This window comes from Mesoplodon mirus (genome assembly GCF_964341445.2).
Source record: "Mesoplodon mirus genome assembly, chromosome: 3".
In the NCBI taxonomy this organism is placed as follows: domain Eukaryota; kingdom Metazoa; phylum Chordata; class Mammalia; order Artiodactyla; family Ziphiidae; genus Mesoplodon; species Mesoplodon mirus.
The window spans coordinates 68,519,308-68,533,222 of NC_138978.1; positions in this window are offsets into that span (position 1 = coordinate 68,519,308).

Consider the following 13,915-nt stretch of genomic DNA (forward strand, 5'->3'; position numbering starts at 1 on the left):
ATGATACAAGTGCTTTTAAATACTTACAAATTGTAGAGTTTCGTTATAATGTGTCTAATGATTTACACAGCTAAAACAGCTTGAATACTTTCCCATTTAGTCCATAAAAGCTAGGATTTCTTATACAGAGGTAACTGTACTACTACTCAAGAAGCCTGCCATGAAATTGTTCCACACACTGTCCTTGACAATACTACCAGAATTTTTATTAAAAAACCCTGCCTTTTTTTCTCTTCGTAGTCACATCTGCTATAACTCATAGCTATAAGCATATGTTTCGCAATGAGAAAAAAGTCCTTTCTGGAGGACAAAAATCTAAAATTGCTTGAGCGGATCTGAGGATTAGATATTCTTTTATTTAATGGGCAAGAGAAAAGAGATTGCCTATCATATGCTTTATGTCTTTGTGTACGCTAAAGCAGATTATTGTATTACAAACAGTGACAAAATGTGTGTGCTAACATTACTATATTTATAAATGATATTGGTGCTTATGATTTACCCTAAGGAATCTATTTCCTAACACTAGGGGTCATTTTTGCTTGTGGAAATATTCTAAGATATTTAGTTTTAATAAAATAGAAGGTTAGGAGTACGACATTTCCTAGAAAAGTACTGTCCTTGAAAAACATTTTCCTGGGCTCAGATCCCTAATTTTTCCCTTAGTTGGACTGTGAATGGATTTTGTTACTTTGTCTAATTTTAAAACTATAAAACAAAAGTATGCTTTGAGTTTCTTATCTAAAGTTCATTTTTGTTAATTCTACCAAAATGCTTAGGCTACTTCTGAGGGCATGATGCTTCATCTCATGTTTTTGCTTGTGGTCACTACTTTATATTTTGTCAGCTTTCAGGTTTACTTGGTCTTTTTCTTCAAGGCTTTACATTCTGACGCTCCTGAGCCACAGTGAAAGTCTTATTGATTTTTTGCTAATTTTCAAACTGCTGTGAAGTACAGCAAATGTATCCATTAGAACAAAGCTCTTTCCCTTCCAAAACAAAATGAATACCTCCCATTACAATATCTCAGATTTCCTACTCTTAAAAGTTTTAAAATTTCAAGCTCCTTTCTAAAGTACTTTGTTGTCCCACTCTGGGACTTAATAATATCAGTCCCTTATTTCTTTTTTAAAAATTCATTTTAAGGCCATGGTGAGGGATGTGAGAGATAATATAAGAAAAAAATTTTTTCCAGAGTAGCATTATGTATTTTAGAATGTGCTACAGATTATGTAATATGAATTATGATCCTGTTTATATTGAATGGAGTGGGTAATTGCCAGCTATAAATCATTTTTGGGTATCCGAAAAATTTAGCCTCCTTACTCCAGTTACACACATAAATAAAGATAGTTATATTTGTTTTTCTAAATCCAATTTTTTAGATCTGCTTAAAATCTGTTGTTCTTCAAAAAGCATAGTATATTATGTTTAACATTTTCACTTTAAAATCAAAGTATTTCCTTTGATTCAAAAATTCAAAAAAATTAGGTACATTTTCTATACCTAGTATTTGCTAGACATATGGAAAATACCAAAAGGAAGTTATTTTTTTCTACTAAAAATGAATAAATAATTTTAAAATGCTCATTACGTTTACATTCATTCAAACGATAGGGAGTTGCACTTTTTCTAACTTAGAATCAGAATTATGGCCTGATTTCCCAGACATGTCAATTGCCTTTTTTACAGCTGCAGAGGCCTGTAGTCTGCCCACAGAATTCTTCTGCTGGTTCTCTACCTGAAAAGAGAAATGAAAGAACAATACTATGTTTTGGTTCTGCTACTAATTGTCTATTCTGTTTTGGGTAACTGGTCTTAATTTGGGAAATAAAAGAGAAAGAAGTATATATTCAATTGATGATATTTTAATCATCTTATACATAAGGACAAAAGGGTTCTAAACTACAGCGAAATTTTACTACAAGGATAATGGAAAGTGGCGAATCATGCAGAAATAATATTATTGCTCACATGATAGGCGTGAAGCTGCATGTTGATGTTAAGCATATCCTATTACAAAACTTACCAGTGTCTGCACTATATGAGGCTAACATGGCATATTACTAAAAACACATAATTTAAAGCCACTTCGAAGAATGGTATTGAAAGAATAAGATACAATGCAAAAGGTGTGGTGGTGGGACTAAGGATATCCAAGTCTTCATTTAATCTCTGTCACTTACTAGCCTGTGACCTTCAGGAAGTTAGTGCCTTTTCCCAGCCTTTGTTTCCTCATTTGTGTAATAATTAAGAGGCTGAATAGTGTGAACTCCACTATCTTTTCTGCCATTGTGATTATATATATCCCTCTGTCCTGTACTCTTATCATCATCTAATTTTCTTTCTCAGAAAGCAGCATGGTCCAAATCTGTTTCTTACATTACGTGAAATATGTATGCTCAGCTGCTTTGTGAAGAAAATGTTACATACACTTGTGTGTGTGTGTGTGTGTGTGTGTGTGTCTCGCTCAGTGGAATATAATTACATTAATCTCCAAAATAGTACCAATATAAAAGGTATCTCACGTTTATGAATGTAAAAGGTTAATGAAATGATTGCCACATATATATCCATTCTAATGTAGAAATTCAAAAGTAAAAGTGTAGAAGATGACTATATATCACTATATTTCTATTAGCAGAAACTTTACCTGAGCCAAATCCATCAACACTGCAACACTGAATGAAAAACCCTGTGGAGCATTTAACGGTATTATTTTTTTATGAAGTCAAATTCTTCAAAAGGTCAAAATCCTTTCCAAAACAGAGATACTCAAGGACATTCACTCAGACTTATTTGAGAATATTGTAGGTAAATGTGTACAAAAGAATTGACAGCTCCTCTTCCTGCTTTTTTCTTTGGAGACCCATAACTTGGACTGTATTGAAACACATGACATGGCATAAGATATCACCATTAAAAAATATTTCCTATGTATATTAGTTGCTATTCTAGCATGATGACAATGGGACTTGATGTCATGTAAATGGTAGCCCACAAGAGAAACATGTTACAAAAGCACCTCCTTTCCACCCTCGTCCCCTCCCCCTGAAATAATAACAATTTGCTAAATTGTTGGGAAGTTGTTATAATTCCTTTTCCAAATTATTACTCGCCCTTTAGATTAGAAATGAGGCCAGGGTTAGCAATCAGCTATAAATGGTAGGATTTTTCAAGTAAGAAGCACTTGTCTGATTGTGAAGTGGAGGCCATTACTGCCTTGATTGGGCCTTTTTTTTTTTTTTTCTCAGCTTGCTTGATTTGTGGTTGAGAGCACGTATTCACTCCTGTACTGTGAGCAATCAGAGCCTCCCCTCTCTCATTTTTGATCAGTGATTTAGGGTCCACTACTTTGGCACAGCTGTCACCTTTTAGCCTCCATCATGCAGAATATATCCTTTAAAAAAAAAGGGGGTGGGGTGGGGGATGGGAGCAGGTAACTAATGTACATTTGGTTTCTTAATGTGCCTATTTTACATTTTCAGAGAGAACTTTTCAGTCAAAATAACAATCATGTTGGAACTTGGATTTCTACACTTAATAAATAAGTTTGGACAGAGACTTGCAACTTGTTAGAACATATTTTCCATTTCTTTAATTATCCCACCGGTGGGGGGAGGGGAGACAGGTATGGGGTACAAAGCTGATACTAAGGCATCTGAAGGCACATGTAGCTTTTGTACTACCATAGTCATTGTTCTCTGGGAAATGATATAGAAACAAGGACCTTTTTCTTTGCTTTTGGCAGGGGGAGTATTTTATAAGTTTTTCACCAGATTTAAGGTCTATAGGAAGAAGGTATTAACAGCTCTTAAAATTGGAGCCCTGTTGTCAGATTTAAAAATTATTTAATACCTCTTCTGATTTAAGACAATCTATTCTTGTTGTCAACAATAAAGGATTATTTTTGTTAGGAGTTAAGTTCAGCACATCTTACTCCTTGGAACTCATTAGAGAACCCCTGGAAGAAACTGGAGTTTCAAAGTTAGATTAGCTGATTATCTTGGGCAACCTCCTGGATCCTGTCAATCACAATCAAATAATAATGCACATATAAGAGTATATGAACATCCCAATTCTGCTCCTCTTCCTCCAAATCAAAATGCTCAGAAAACTTCCATTAAATAAATACCAAACTTGCATTTTTCTGAATACATTAAGTCTGGAACATAATAAACCTGTATAATAAAGTGAGGTTCACCAAAATTAAGAATACCATCTGGTAAGTAGTATTTTCCCTCAAGATCTGAGTCAGAACTCATAAGAAAACTTTTTTTTCCATCAGTTTTATTGAGATATAATTTATCAACCATAAAATTCACATGTTTCAATGTTCAATTCATGCATTTTAGTGTATTTATAGTTGTACACCTGTCACTACCATCTAATTTTAGAATATTTCCATAATGCTGAGAGAAATGTACCTATTTACAACAACTCTCGTTCCCACTCCCAGCCCTAAGCAACCAGTTATCTACTTTCTGTCTCTATATGTTTGCCTTTTTTGAACATTTCATTTAAATGGAATAATATGTGCTCTTTTATGTTAGGCTTTTTCACTGAGATGTTTCTGAGATTTGGAAGTTCACCCATGCTGTAGCATGTTGTCCCTTTTTATTGATGAATAGTGTTCTGTTGTATAGATGCACTATATTGGTCTATCCTCTCATGCAATGATTGCTCAGACTTTTTAGATATTTTTATTGATGCTGCTTACAAACATTTGTATACGTCTGTGTATGGATATATGTTTTCAAATTTTGTGGGTAGTTATGTAGAAGTAGAATTGCTGAGTCATATGGTAAATCTATGATTAACTTAAGAAACTGTTTTGCAAAATGGCTGCATTATTTTCCATTTTCCATTAGCAATGTATGACTTCCAGCTTCACCACATTCTTGCCAACACCTGCTACTTACCGTTTTTTTTACTATAGCAGTTCTAGTGGGTGAAAAATGGATCTCATTGTAGTTTTGACTTGTATTTCCCCAATGACAATGATAATGATGATGACAATCTTTTCGTGTGCATATCAGCTATTTGTATATTTCTTTGGAGAAATGTCTATTCAAATCCTTTGCCCATTTTTAAAAATTGAGTTGTTCTCTAGTTATTGACTTGTATGACTTCTTAATATATTCTGGATACAAGTCCCTTATTGGATATATGATATACAAATATTTTCTCCCAGTCTGTGGGTTGACTTTTCACTTTCCTGATAGTGTCCTTTTTTTATTTTATTTTATTTTATTTTTTTAAATTATTTATTTATTTTTATTTTTGGCTGCATTGGGTCTTTGTTGCTGCGTGGGCTTTTCTCTAGTTGCGGCGAGCGGGGGCTACTCTTTGTTGCAGTGCATGGGCTTCTCATTGGGTGGCTTCTCTTGTTGCAGAGCATGGGCTCTAGGCACGTGGGCCTTAGTAGTTGTGGCACTAGGCCTCAGTAGTTGTGGCTCGTGGTCTCTAGTGCACAGGCTCAGTAGTTGTGGCGCACAGGCTTAGGTGCCCCGTGGCATGTGGGAACTTCCCAGACCAGGGCTTGAACCCTTGTCCCCTGCAATAGCAGGTGATTCTTAACCACTGCACCACCAGGGAAGCCCCTGATAGTGTCTTTGAAGCATAAAAGTTTTTAATTTTAAGCAAATCTCTTTTGAACTCTTAATAGAGCACAACACTCCATCAGCTCTCAATATAATTGTTTAAAGATCAAAGAGAAAGAGAAGTAAAAGGTTAACAATAAAATCAATAATTATACTTGGGTCAGTGGAAGAAAAGGAAGAAATAGTTTTGTTAATCTATTTCCTTTAAAATAATATAAAAGCTTTCACTAGGAGAACAAATATTTTTTTTTGTTTTTTTAAACTCTATTGTTAACTTCATGTGGGTCATTTGAATCTTTTCTTAACTAGGGTAGCAAAAATTCAAAATTCAACCTTGCCCAGGTCAGAAGTGGTTTTGAACAATGTTCATATACAGATGAACCTGATGCCACAAACTCCACTCTTTGTGCTTCTACCTCTGAGTAACAATAAATGGCTTAAGAAAAATCAAGATACAAGAAATTATTCTTAGACAGGAGACGCTGAGCTTTGCCCTCCCAGGCCCACTGTATTACCTTATTTTCAAAATGCCTTCTTCTCAGGTACATCAACATAAGTGATTAGTAGCAGCGGCAACTTTACAACCACTGTTGAACGCCAAGTTGTTCAGGCAAATTTGGTAGAGATGTGGATAAACTGTTAGCATTCAATGCATCTGTTTAGAAACTCCTTGTGGGAGGAAAAAAAGGAAAGAAAGAAACCTACTTGTGAGGCAGACCTAGAACTTGTTCATAATACTACACAGCTCAGCTCAGACTAGCAGAGGTGCATGTACCTTGCATTTAGCAGTAAAAGTGGCAAACATCTCAATACTTTCCAGGGCCTACAATTTAAGAGTACCCAACAATGAACCTTTCAGAGATTAACTAATCAACTGTTAATAGGTTTATTTTGCAAGTCCAGATTTTCATCTGGCATTTGCTGTGTATCATTAATATGATATACCCATAACACAGTTTGGTTGCCCTGGATGCCCCTCACTTCTTTCCCACCTTTGTATCGTTATGAATTTAGCCACCAGTACACACACAAAAAGCACATACACTTGCACAAAATATTGAGAAGTACTCCTGACTTTATAGTAAACTCCAGAGTGCTTTTTAAACCAAAACTCTGGATATAACTAAGAATTCAGTAATTACCACTGTTACATTTTATCTTATAGATGCAAATGTTGTTGCAAAAATAGTGTTAAAAATGGCAATGTTGTGTGTCCTAAATGTTTCTATCAAATTCTGTTGCACACAAGTAAGAAATCATCATCTTTATTCTTTTTATACTCAACAGAGTAGTATGTATCATCTGGATTACTCTTTTAAAAAGTGAATTTCAGGAGCTTCAAGATGGCAGAGGAGTACGACATAGGGATCACCTTCCTCCCCACATATACATCAGAAATACATCTACACGTGGAACATCTCCTACATTACACCTACTGAATGCTGGCAGCAGACCTCAGACCTCCAAAAAGGCAAGAAACTCCCCACATACCTGGGTAGGGCAAAACAAAAAAGAAAAAACAGAGACAAAAGAATAGGGATGGGACCTGCACCTCTGGGAGGGATCTGTGAAGGAGGAAAGGTTTCCACACACTAGGAAGCCCCTTCGCGGACGGAGACTGAAGGTGGCGGAGGGGGGAGCTTCGGAGCCACGGAGGAGAGCACAGCAAAAGAGGTGCGGAGGGCAAAGCGTGGAGATTCCTGCACAGAGGATTGGTGCCGACCAGCACTCACCAGCCCGAGAGGCTTGTCTGCTCACCCGCTAGGACGGGCGGGGCTGGGAGCTGAGACTTGGGTCTCAGTCGGATCCCAGGGAGAGGACCGGGGTTGGCTGCGTGAACACAGCCTGAAGGGGGCTAGTGCACCACAACTAGCCGGGAGGGAGTCCGGGGAAAAGTCTGGACCTGTCGAAGAGGCAAGAGACTTTTTCTTCCCTCTTTGTTTCCTGGTGCGCGAGGAGAGGTGACTAAGAGCGCAGCTTAAAGGAGCTCCAGAGACGGGCGTGAGCCGCGGCTATCAGCACAGACCCCAGAGACGGCCATGAGATGCTAAGGCTGCTGCTGCCGCCAACAAAAAGCCTGTGTGCAAGCACAGGTCACTATCCACACGTCCCCTCCCGGGAGCCTGTGCAGCTCGCCACTGCCAGGGTCCCGTGATCCAGGGACAACTTCCCCAGGAGAACGCACGGTGCGCCTCAGGCTGGTGCAACATCATGCTGGCCTCTGCTGCTGCAGGCTTGCCCCGCATCCGTACCCATCCCTCCCCCCAGCCTGAGTGAGCCAGAGCCCCGGAATCAGCGGCTCCTTTAACCCCGTCCTGTCTGAGTGAAGAACAGACGCCCTCAGGCGACCTACTTGCAGAGGAGGGTCCAAATCCAAAGCTGAACCCCAAGAGCTGGGCGAACAAAGAAGAGAAAGGGAAATCTCTCCCAGCAGCCTCAGGAGCAGTGGATTAAATCTTGCCAATCAGCTTGAAATACCCTGCATCTGTGGAATAACTGAATACACAAAGAATCATCACAAACTGAGGAGGTGGACTTTGGAAGCAAAGATATATATATCTTTTTCCTTTTTCTCTTTTTGTGAGTGTGTATGTGTATGCTTCTGTGTGTGATTTTGTCTGTATACCTTTGCTTTTACCATTTGTCCTAGAGTTCAGTCCGTCCGTTTTTTTGTTTGTTTGCTTTTTTTAGTATAGTTTTTACTGCTTGTTATCATTGGTGGATTTGTTTTTTGGTTTGCTTTCTCTCTTCTTTCTTTCTTTTTTTTTTATTAGTTAAAAAATTTTAATTATTTTTTATTTTAATAACTTTATTTTATTTTTCCTTTCTTTCTTTCTTTTTTTCTCCCTTTTATTGTGAGCTGTGTTGATGACAGGGTTTTGCTCCTCCAGCCAGGTGCCAGGTCTGTGCCACTGAGGTGGGAGAGCCAAGCTCAGGACACTGCTCCAACAGAGACCTCCCATCTCCATGTAATATGAAACAGTGAAAATCTCCGAGACATCTCCAACTCAATGCCAAGACCCAGCTCCACTCAACAACCAGCAAGCTACAGTGCTGGACATACTATGCCAAATGACTAGCAAGACAGGAACACAACCCCACCCATTAGCAGAGAGGCTGCCTAACATCACAATAAGGTCACAGACACCCAAAACCACACCATTGGATGTGTACCTGCCCACCAGAAAGAAAAGATCCAGCCTCATCCACCAGAACACAGGCACTAGTCCCCTGCACCAGGAAGCCTACACAACACACTGAACCAACCTTAGCCACTGGGGGCAGACACCAAAAACAATGGGAACTACAAACCTGCAGCCTGTGAAAAGGAGACACTAAACACATTAAGTTAAGCAAAATGAGAAGACAGAGAAACATACAGCAGATGAAGGAGCATGGTAAAAACCCACGAGACCAAACAAATGAAGAGGAAATAGGCAGTCGACCTGAAAAAGAATTCAGAAAAATGATAGTAAAGATGATCCAAAATCTTGGAAACAGAATGGAGAAATTACAAGAAACGTTTAACAAGGGCCTAGAAGAACTAAAGAGAAAGCAAACAATGATGAACAACACAATAAATGAAATTAAAAATTCTCTAAAAGGGATCAAGAGCAGAATAACTGAGGCAGAAGAATGGATAAGTGACCTGGAAGATAAAATAGTGGAAATAACTACTGCAGAGCAGAATAAAGAAAAAAGAATGAAAAGAATTGAGGACAGTCTCAGAGACCTCTGGGACAACATTAAATGCACCAACATTTGAATTATAGGGATCTCAGAATAAGAAGAGAAAAAGAAAGGGACTGAGAAAATATTTGAAGAGATTATAGTAGAACACTTCCCTACTGTGGGAAAGGAAATAGTCAGTCAAGTCCAGCAAGCACAGAGAGTCCCAAACAGGACAAATCCAAGGAAAAACATGCCAAGACACATATTACTCAAACTATCAAAAATTAAATACAAAGATAAAATATTAAAAGCAGCAGTGGAAAAACAACAAATAACATACAAGGGAAACCCCATAAGGTTAACAGCTGATCATTCAGCAGAAACTCTGGAAGCCAGAAGGGAGTGGCAGGACATATTTAAAGTGATGAAAGGGAAAAATCTAAAGCCAGGATTTCTCTACCCAGCAAAGATCTCATTCAGATTCAATGGAGAAATTAAAACCTTTACAGACAAGCAAAAGCTGAGAGAATTCAGCACCACCAAATCAGCTTTACAACAAATGCTAAAGGAACTTCTCCAGGCAGGAAACACAAGAGAAGGAAAAGACCTACAATAACAAACCCAAAACAATTAAGAAAATGGTAATAGGAACATACATATCGATAATTGCCTTAAATGTAAATGGATTAAATGCTCCAACAAAAAGACAGAGACTGGCTGAATGGATACAAAAACAAGACCCATATATATGCTGTCTACAAGAGACCCACTTCAGACCTATGTACACATACAGACTGAAAGTGAGGGGATGGAAAAAGATATTCCATGCAAATGGAAATCAGAAGAAAGCTGGAGTAGCAATTCTCATATCAGACAAAATAGACTTTAAAACAAAGACTATAACAAGAGACAAAGAAAGACACTACATAATGATCAAGGGATCAATCCAGGAAGAAAATATAACAATTATAAATTGTAAATAGTTCTGCAACCAACATAGGAGCCCCTCAATACATAAGGCAAAAGCTAACAGCCATAAAAGGGGAAATCGACAGTAACACAATCATAGTAGGGGACTATAACACACCACTTTCACCAATGGACAGATCATCCAAAATGAAAATAAATAAGGAAACACAAGCTTTAAATGATACATTAAACAAGATGGACTTAATTGATATTTATAGTGCATTCCATCCAAAAACAACAGAATACACTCTCTTCTCAAGTACTCATGGAACATTCTCCAGGATAGATCATATCCTGGGTTACAAATCAAACCTTGGTAAATTTAAGAAAATTGAAATCATATCAAGTATCTTTTCTGACCACAATGCTATGAGACTAGATATCAGTTACAGGGGAAAATCTGTAAAAAATACAAACAACTAGAGACAGAACAATACACTACTTAATAACCAAGAGATCACTGAAGAAATCAAAGAGGAAATCAAAAAATACCTAGAAACGAATGACAATAAAAACACAACAATCCAGAACCTACGGGATGCAGCAACAGCAGTTCTAAGATGGAAGTATATAGCAATACAGTCCTATCTTAAGAAACAAGAAACATCTCACAAAAACAACCTAACCTTACACCTAAAGCAAATAGAGAAAGAAGAACCAAAAAACACCCAAAGTTAGCAGATGGAAAGAAATCATAAAGACCAGATCTAAAATAAATGAAGAAGAAATGAGGACAACAATAGCAAAGATCAATAAAACTACAAGCTGGCTCTTTGAGAAGATAAACAAAATTGATAAACCATTAGCCAGACTCATCAAGAAAAAAAGGGAGAAGACTCAAATCAATAGAATTAGAAATGAAAAAGGAGAAGTAACAACAGACACTGTAGAAATACAAAGGATCATGAGAGATTACTACAAGCAACTATATGCCAATAAAATGGACAACCTGGAAGAAATGGACACATTCTTAGAAAAGCACAACCTTCCGAGACTGAACCAGGAAGAAATAGAAAATATGAACAGACCAATCACAACCACTGAAATTGAAACTGTGATGAAAAATCTTCCAACAAACAAAAGCCCAGGAAAGATGGCTTCACAGCAAATTCTATCAAACATTTAGAGAAGAGCTAACACCCATCCTTCTCTTCCAAAATACAGCAGAGGGAGGAACACTCCCAAACTCATTCAACGAGGCCACCATCACTCTGATACCAAAACCAGACAAAGATGTCACAAAGAAAGAAAACTACAGACCAATATCACTGATGAACATAGATGCAAAAATCTTCAACAAAATGCTAGCAAACAGAATCCAACAGCACACTAAAAGGATCATACACCATGATCAAGTGGGGTTTATCCCAGAAATGCAAGGATTCTTCAATATATGCAAATCAATCAATGTGATACACCATGTTAACAAATTGAATGAGAAAAACCATATGATCATCTCAATAGATGCACAAAATGCTTTCGACAAAATTCAACACCCATTTATGATAAAAACCTTCCAGAAAGCAGGCATATAGAGAACTTACCTCAAAATAATATAGGCCATATATGACAAACCCACAGCCAACATCGTTGTCAGTGGTGAAAAACTAAAACCATTTCCACTGAGATCAGGAACAAGACAGGGTTGCCCACTCTCACCAATACTATTCAATATTGTTTTAGAAGTTTTACCACAGCAATCAGAGAAGAAATAGAGATTAAAGGAGTCCAAATCGTAAAAGAAGAAGTAAAGCTGTCACTGTTTGCAAATGACATAATATACTATACATAGAGAATCCTAAAAATGCTAACAGAAAACTACTAGAGCTAATGAATGCATTTGGTAAAGTAGCAGGTCACAAAATCAATGCACAGAAATTTCTTGCATTCCTATACACTAACGATGAATAATCTGAAAGTGAAATTAAGGAAACACTCCCATTTACCATTGCAACAAAAAGAATAAAATACCTAGGAAAAAACCTATCTAAGGAGACAAAAGACCTGTATACGGAAAACTATGACACTAATGAAAGAAATTAAAGATGACACAAACAGATGGAGAGATATACCATATTCTTGGATTGGAGAAATCCACATTGTGAAAATGACTATACTACCGAAAGCAATCTACAGATTCAATGCAACCCACAGATTCAATTCAATCCCTATCAAATTACCACTGGCATTTTTCACATAAATGGAACAAAAAAATTCACAACTTGTGTGGAAACACAGAAGATCCCGAATAGCCAAAGCTATCTTGAGAAAGAAAAATGGAGCTGGAGCAATCATGTTCCCTGACTTCAGACTATACTACAAAGTTACAGTAATCAACACAGTATGGTACTGGCACAAAAACAGAAATATAGATTAATGGAACAGGATAGAAAGCCCAGAGATAAACCCATGCACATATTGTCACCTTATTTTTGATAAAGGAGGCAAGAATATATAATGGAGAAAAGACAGCCTCTTCAATAAGTGGTGCTGGGAAAACTGGACAGCTACATGTAAAAGAATGAAATTAGAACACCCATTAACATCATACACAAAGATAAACTCAAAATGGCTTAAAGACCTAAATGTAAGGCCACACACTATAAAACTCTTAAAGGAAAACATAGGCAGAACACTCTATGGCATAAATCACAGCAAGATCCTTTTTGACCCACCTCCTAGAGAAATGGAAATAACAAAAATAAACAAGTGGGACCTAATGAAACTTAAAAGCTTTTGCACAGCAAAGGAAACCATAAACAAGACCAAAAGACAACCCTCAGAATGGGAGAAAATATTTACAAATGAAGCAAGTGACAAAGGATTAATCTCCAAAATTTACAAGCAGCTCATGCAGCTCAATACCAAAAAAACAAACAACCCAATCCAAACATGGGCAGAAGACCTAAATATACATTTCTCCAAAGAAGATATACAGATTGCCAACAAACACATGAAAGAATGCTCAACATCATTAACCATTAGAGAAATGCAAATCAAAACTACAATGAGGTATCACTTCACACCAGTCAGAATGACCATCATCAAAAAATCTACAAACAATAAATGCTGGAGAGGGTGTGGAGAAAAGGGAACCCTCTTGCACGTTGGTGGGAATGTAAATTGATACAGCCACTATGGAGAACACTATGGAGGCTCCTTAAAAAACTACAAATAGATCTACCATGCGATGCAGCAATCCCACTACTGGGCATATACCCTGAGAAAACCATAATTCAGAAAGAGTCATGTATCACAATGTTCATTGCAGCTCTATTTACAATAGCCAGGACATGGAAGCAACTTAAGTGTCCATTGCTAGATGAATGGATAAAGAAGATGTGGCACATATATACAATGGAATATTACTCAGCCATAAAGAAAATGAAATTGAGTTATTTGTAGTGAGGTGGATGGACATAGAGTCTGTCATACAGAGTGAAGTCAGTCAGAAAGAGGAAAACAAATACCGTATGCTAACACATATATATGAAATGTAAAAAAAAAAACTGTCATGAAGAACCTAGGTGCAGGACGGGTATAAAGATGCAGACCTACTAGAGAATGGACTTTAGGACACAGGGAGTGGGAAGGGGAAGCTGGGACAAGCGAGAGAGTGGCATGTATATATATACACTACCAAATGCAAAACCAATAGCTAGTGGGAAGCA